Here is a 7,567-nt window from a genome sequence, read left to right on the forward strand (position 1 = left end):
TATATTAAGGCAGGAAATTGACCTTTGATAAGTATGAATTGAATTTCCACACGCATGTTTATATCCAACAAAGTTCTATATCTTGTATTCCCTTAATATTTGTTTTTTCTTTTTATCATTGGCTTCGTTGCTTTCTGTTCCTTACTATTAATATCATAGCATGCTCATGATTGTGTCTTTCAACATGGATTGGTCAAGAATATCCATAAAATTAAGCCTGTTTCAGTGGAATAGCTGGATGTGTATCTACTTCCTCATGGTAGTAATAGTTTTCGAAGTAATTTCATGTCACATATTGGCATATGTTTTAATTGACCAGTATTGTAGATTAAGTTGTTTTCAAATAGTGAGCCCTATCTATTAGCTTTTATTGTATGGTCAATGCGCTCTCACTCACTGCCTCTTTTAGAAGACAGTGACCTTGTCCATCGTGATGCCAACAACTGTATGGCCAATGGAAGTGATCTCAATGCCCAGCCTGACAAGAACAACCATATGGTGAATGAGAAAGGTGATGACAATCAGTCTGTTCAGTTCCTACCGAACTGACTTTTATCTACACTTTTTTAAAAACCGTAGGGATTAGCCATGAGATGAAATTTTAGAATCTGAATCCAGTAATTCAATCATATATGCTTAATCTAAACCTTAATTTGGTTTCATTGCACTTTGTTCCTTTTAATATCTCACCATGCTCATGATTCTGTCTTTTGACATGGATTGGCCGCGAATATCCATAAAACTACGCCTATTTTAGTGGAATAGCCAGATGTCTATCTATTTCCTCATGGTAGTAATATTTTTTAATTAATTTCATGTTGCATATGTTTTAAATAGCTAGTATTGAAGACCTATATGTTTTCCAAATAGCAAGCCTTGTCTATTAGATTTTATTATATGATCAATGCACTCTCACTTACTGCCTTTTTTAGAGACGATGGCCTCGTCCATTGTGATGATAACACCTCTATGGCCAATGGAAGTTATCTTGTTGCCCAGCCTGATGAGCACAACCAGATGGTGAACAAGGAAGGTGATGACAACCAGCCTCTTCGGTTGTTATTCTACTGACTTTATTCTACATTTATCAGTGAGATGAAACTTTAGAATTTGAATTCAGCCATTCAATCATATATGCTTAATCTGAATCCTAATTTCATATCTTGTTGACTGCATCTTTCTGTGTAGATTCTGAATTTAGCAATTCAATCGTATATGCTTAATTTTGTGAACATTCATTCTTGATATCCTTCAAGTCATGGTTACGGCATGTAATATGATATACCATTGCAGGCATTGCTATGTAATACCATTGTGGGCACTTCTTCTGAATAGAGGCGGCTTAGCTATTGTTTTGGATATGTAGTATCTGCTGAGTTTTGCAACTGCATGCCATACAACCATTTGTGGTCGCTTTTCTTGTGTTTTGAATACCAAAAGAAACTGATAAAAAATATTACTTGCACAAAGTTGTTTATGCTTGTGAAAATGTTCCTTGCCATTCTTCATTTGTTTATCTGCTCTGCTATCAACTCTTTAAGCTTGTGATATCATGTACTAGTGCATAGATCATTAGCTTCTCTTATTACTACCATTTGCTCTTTAATTGTTGCTGCCATCGGACCACCAACATATTGTCTTGGCTATTTTCTGAGCTTAGTTGCTGCTAATTTTTCTTATTTGTAGGCGTGCAACTAGTAGAGGAACAATGGGAAAGGGGAAGCAATATGGGGAAAGGTCTCAATAGGATCAGTCGAGCTCGGAGGGCCAAAATGCCACTCATTATCCCGGAAGGAAAGATAAGGCCGGAGCTTCCTCTTCTTGCTGCAAAATTTGCAACTGAATGCAATATTGCTGTCAGAAACCATGTGCCTGTGCTTCAGTGCTGGAAGGATTACAAGAAAGAGGACAACACTGGGATCTTCCAAGATTTTGTCGTCAAAATTGGTGTAAGTACACAGTCTAGGCCTTTCCTCTCTTCAATGACTAGCAAGCTACATATCAGTTAGCAAATGCAAGTCAAATACAGCATGTAACCGACAAACCTTCGCCCCATTCTCATTAGTCTCACACCTTCCACTGTTATCTGCATAGACTATTTGATATTAAACACTTCCAGAGAAATAATGGCCTTCAATTTATACAAATTATAGTCATGTATGCTACATTAGGGAGAAGATTATCACAAAAGCAAACTAGTAATGATTTAAGATAATTATGTTTTGCTAAAGATTTATTTGCTCTTCAGGACAGATTACTGTCATTGCTCCTGTAGTCAGCTGTTAGCATTTAGATGCGGCAACCTTGGGTGAGATGATTGTCGTAGCTTATGAATTTGTAGTTGCCTTTGCACCAGGATGGTGTTTTTCTTTTCTATTTCATTATCTTTTGATAGTTACCTAATCTACTTTCTAGATTGTATGGAAAAGTAAAGATTTAAGAAAAGCAATTGAAAAGATAGGACAACTCTGTTACCTCGCAAAAAAAAAGATAGGACAACTCTTTTCGTGAACACAAGATTTCTGTATGGAGAGATATCCAGATGTCTTTTCTTTTATTTTATTTATGTACTTAAACTCAACGTCTATATTGTGATTCTTACTCATGTGTTTTCTTCTGTCTAGATAAAGTTCCATATGGACACAGAAGCTGCACCAGTTATGAAGGTTTGTACTCAAATGATGAAGTCTGCAGTCCGTCAATAATGGTACAGGCTCAAGCAGAAGTATTTTGATCCTTTCCCACTCAATTTGGTGACGAGAATTTCTCCTGTCAAATCGATGACTGATGACCAGTGGAATGCCCTTGTGGAAAACTGGAAGAATCCCCAAAAGATGGTATACACTTCTTGAAAACCTAACTCTTTGCTTGTACCTTTTGGGATTCTTTGATTTAAAACTTTAAGTGTAGTTTTTAGATTCATTCAAAAAGTAGTACTCCCTTTGTAAATTAATATAAGAGTGTTTAGATCACTAAAGTAGTGATCTAAACACTCTTATATTTCTTAACGGAGGGAGTATATGGCAGAGACTACACTGGCATAGAGTGTGGACTTATGGCGGTCGACCACCAGGGCAGTCGTTATCTAGCACGTTCATGTGCGCCTCGTGATATGGAATGAGTCAGAATGGTGCCAGGGCTAGAAAGTGGAAACCTGACGCAATACAACCTACCGGGGTGAGGTTGACATGTTTAGCACATGTCAGGGCGACGCTAACCAGCACGAACCCCGATCCTTGCTCTCCCATCCATTCTGATCCCCTCATCCCCATCCTCCATATTGCTGCTGTGATAGTTTTAAATTCTGCTAATTGTGTGCAAATGAGTAGTAGGAGTAGTAGTTCTGCTGCAAACAAATAGAAGTAGAATAGTAGTAATTCTGCTGTGATTGTTTTAAATTCTGCTGTGATTGTCAGGATAGCAACCACCATTAGCATTTTCCGCACTGGCACATCTATACCTGATTTTACAATATGGCATGGGTACGTTCATTTCGTGTACCATAGATTATCAATATTCATTTACTTAGTTTCTCAAGTAAGATAAGGTCCATACAACTGCACGTCTACACAATTGGGTGAGACATGAGTGTTTTCTCTTAACATGCATCTAAGGCACTGAACAATATATATATCTGATAAAGTTTCTTGAGAAAGTGATATACACACACACGCACATGTGTAACTTTAAGCATCATATTTTAAACTACGATGAGCAGAGTCATGCAACTCATCAATTAATCAGTGACCAATTGTAAAGATCCAAACACTTTAATATGTGTATCCATGTAATATCAGTTTTACATAATTTAAAGTAGCAAGACCAAAAAGATACTCCCTTCATCCTCAGATGTTTGCCATAATACAGTTAAATACGTCCTTGATTTAGGAATGGAAACAGTACTGAGTTGCAAGTTATTCATTGATATAAATGAAATAATCATTCAAATACCAATTGGGTCCGTTTTGTTGATCAAAATTTGTACATAAAAATTATTTGTAATATAAAGGGGGAAAGCAGGGTAATGATTTTTAAACAAATTTATAAGACAAAATAACATCAATTTATTTGTTACACATATTACATTGTTATTTTATTTGCCATTTTCTAATTTATGAAATTGCTTATGCGCTTATACCAGGGCTGCACAATTAGATGCTTTTATCTGTCTCTCTTGTCTGGTAGCTTGCTATAGCTGCTATTTACAAGTCTAGTGCTGCATGCATTCTTCATGGGAGCATTGCCATAAATTTCTGGATAGAAATTGGGGAAGTGCACACAACTTTTTTATGATGGTATGACATTCAGGATTTTGCCTTACTTGATTAGATTGCCTAAAAGTTGAAACACACCTCGGGCCTTTCTTCATCACCAGTAGAAGAATCCCAAAAAGATAGATGCTAACCTACAAAGTGTCTTACATGTATTTGATCTTTTGATGCAGAAAATCTGTGAAAAGAACAAAGCTAACCGAGCACAGGTTAAGTTCCATCAAACAACTGGTTCGCACAGCTATCGCGTGCACCGTGACAATTTGGTAAGTCAGGCTTGTGGTTGTGGATTCTACCTGGGAAATTTTGTTTTTACAGAGTTATTGTATATAATGTTTCCCTGGCTCCAGCCAATAAATGCTTTATCTAGCCAATGTTATCTTATCCTAAACAAATGAATAAAGTCAAGTGCACTTCTTCATAGTTATTGAATCTAAAGCAGCAGTGAATACAAAAGTAAGCTTGCTGCATATATGTTGTTTCAGGGAGAAAAATACAAAGATGAAGAACCCACTGTAGTGGATTTGTTCAAAGAATGCCACTACAGCAACAAGAAGAAAGGGTACACCGAGACTGTACAATCTGCAATTGTAAGTCAGGGTTTGAAGAGTGCTAACCATATCACAATGTTTACTTTTTTCAATAGATCCAGTAGTCAGGGTTCACATGAACTTAATCTTTTGCATAATTAGATGTCTTCATCTGTACATCATATACATACATGTGATCAAACCAAGGGAGGTTACCTATTTGTCTTTTATGTCTTGTTGCAAAGCTGTCTCATAACCTCATAACTATGTTTGTTTGTTGCTTGCATTGCTAGAATCAAATGGAAGAGAAGGTCTCTCAACCTACTAAAGATGGACAACAACCTATCTCTGCGACTAAGGTTGTATCTGAGGTGCTCACTCAGCACACCAAGAAGCCTAAGTTTCTTCAGCATGTGGGGATCCAGTATGTGCGTGAGAGAACTAGTGATACCAACCTTGAAGCACAACTGGCAGCAGAGAAGAAAGGTAATGCAGAGCTTCGGGAGTTTGTCCACACCTTGACTAAGAAGGTAGAGGAATCAGAAGAAGCAAGGGTCAGACAAGAAGAGGAGTACAAGAAGAAGCAATTGGAGATGGATGCAAAACTTGACCTTTTGCTAAGCCAGAGGTGATCAAGTTCAGCTACAGGGAAAGGTGTGGTTGTTGAAACAGTATATTGCACTAAGGTGATGGCAATGTGTGATATTTTGCTGGTGCCATGCTTTTGTTGGAAGTTATCTGGTAATGCTTTTGCTGTTGAAATTGCATGCGAACTATTCATGTATATGAATGCAGCCGCGGTAATTTGTGACACCAGAGTGATTGTAGTTTCATATTTATGTTGGATCAGAACATGTGTGATCTGATGTGGGAACTTAATTTATGTTGTCACATTATTATGTTCTGTAATATATTGTTGTTCATATATAACATTGCTGTATAGTTTAGAAGCAATCATTTACTGTTTTGACCTGGGTTGATGATGGACTGGAACAAGGCTGAAATTGGTTGGCTAAGCAGACCAAACTGGGATGAAGTTCGTTGGCAAACCACACTGAAATAAGCAGGCCTAGAAATTGTGTCCATGCTAAAAATAATAATGGGCTCAATGAGCTGAAGCTTTGGGCTGGGTGTTGCACTATAGCTGGGCCGAAATTGACTAGCAAACAGGGCTGAATTAATTCGTCCCAACAATAGCATACTGGATTAAAAAAACACAATGGGCTGAACAAAGTGAAGCTTAAATGGGTTGAAATTACATAGGGTTGCTAGACAGAAGGAAATGGGTTAACGGGTTGTACCATAGGAAACATATAATGGGCTAAACCTTTACAAATGGGCTAACAAATTGGACTGAAGGAAATAGGTTAACAGACCAGATTGGGCTGAAAACATAATGCCAAAAGTGTAATTGGGCCAGCCACTACATGGGCCTTTAGCCCATCATGTCCATGCGCATGCCACATCATGAATTCTGTGATGGTTTTGAGTCATCACAAAGGTCCAGGCGAGGCCCAGGCCCGGCCCAAATTGAATGGGCTTAGTGCTGATATATGACGGCCAAGGATCATCACGGTTCGACACAATTTGTGAAGATTTTGGCCCACCGTCACGAAGACCAATCTATGACAGGGAATACATGATGGTTTTCAAAAACGTCGCCGATGGACGTCTGTGGCAGTTTCGTAGTGATCTGTGAAGGTTTGGGGTTGTCATGGATCAACAGCATTCTTGTAGTGGCACCTGGTCGAAGCGTACGTAGCGTTGTCATTCTGGTCACGAACGTGTACGTACATACTGGTGGATGTAGAGGCCCGCACATGTCGTAGTAGAGGCACACACGTGTCATAGTAGAGGCGCGCACGTAGCATGTACACGTACGTACAGCGGCTAGTGCGCAAGAAAGAAAATACGGCCACGTATGTGTACATACGGGCGGGGTCTCGAACGCCTACTCGCGCATATATACGTACGGCTAGGGCTCGTATACATTGGCTGGTCGGAACGGAGAAACAGCGTCGTCGTCGTGTTCATGGGGAGCCAACCGGCTGGGTCGGAACGGAATGCATCGTCGTGTTCATCGGGAGGGCTTGGAAGGAACAGGCGATGGAAATGAGGCCTGGCGTACCGCAGAACCGAGGAAACGGCCTTGTGTTCGACCGGCCACGTTCGAAACAGGATCCTGTTCATCGGGAGGGGTGTGGCGTACCGTAAAACGGAGGAAACAGACCTCCTACGGTCGAAACAGGGGTCCTGTTGATCGGGAGGGGTGTGGCGTATCGCAAAACGGACGAAACAGACTTGTGTTGGAGCGCTACGGTCGAAACGGGAGTCCTGTTCATCGGGAGGGGTGTGGCGTACCGCAAAACGGGACTCCACGGGATACTGTTCATCTCCACCATCGACCTCCTCCAGCCTCCACGGGCTACTGTTCATCCATCGTCGACCTCCTCCAGCCTTCACCTGTGACTGTTCATCCACGGGCTCCTGTTCATCCAGCCTCCACCGCGCGCTACTCCACCGGCTATTGTTCAACCACCCCTCTCCACGGGATCCTGTTCAACCACCCCTCCATGGACTACTGTTCATCCACCCCTCCACCATCTACTGTTCATCCAACCCTCCACGGGGTCGTCCTATTCATCCAGCCCTCCACGGGGTCCTGTTCATCCAGCCCCAACCGGCTCGATCGATCGGGGTCCTGTTCATCCATAGGCAACGCCACGGGTCCTGTTCATCCACTCCCACCGCCAACTGTTCATCCAC

General features: G+C 40.7%; 1 pseudogene; it reads left to right on the forward strand.

Moving 5' to 3' along the window:
• Nucleotides 1–410: 410 nt before the first annotated feature.
• On the forward strand, nucleotides 411–5,546 carry LOC119340652 (annotated as a pseudogene).
• Nucleotides 5,547–7,567: the final 2,021 nt, after the last annotated feature.

Source organism: Triticum dicoccoides, chromosome 7B (assembly GCF_002162155.2).
Source record: "Triticum dicoccoides isolate Atlit2015 ecotype Zavitan chromosome 7B, WEW_v2.0, whole genome shotgun sequence".
Classification (NCBI taxonomy): domain Eukaryota; kingdom Viridiplantae; phylum Streptophyta; class Magnoliopsida; order Poales; family Poaceae; genus Triticum; species Triticum dicoccoides.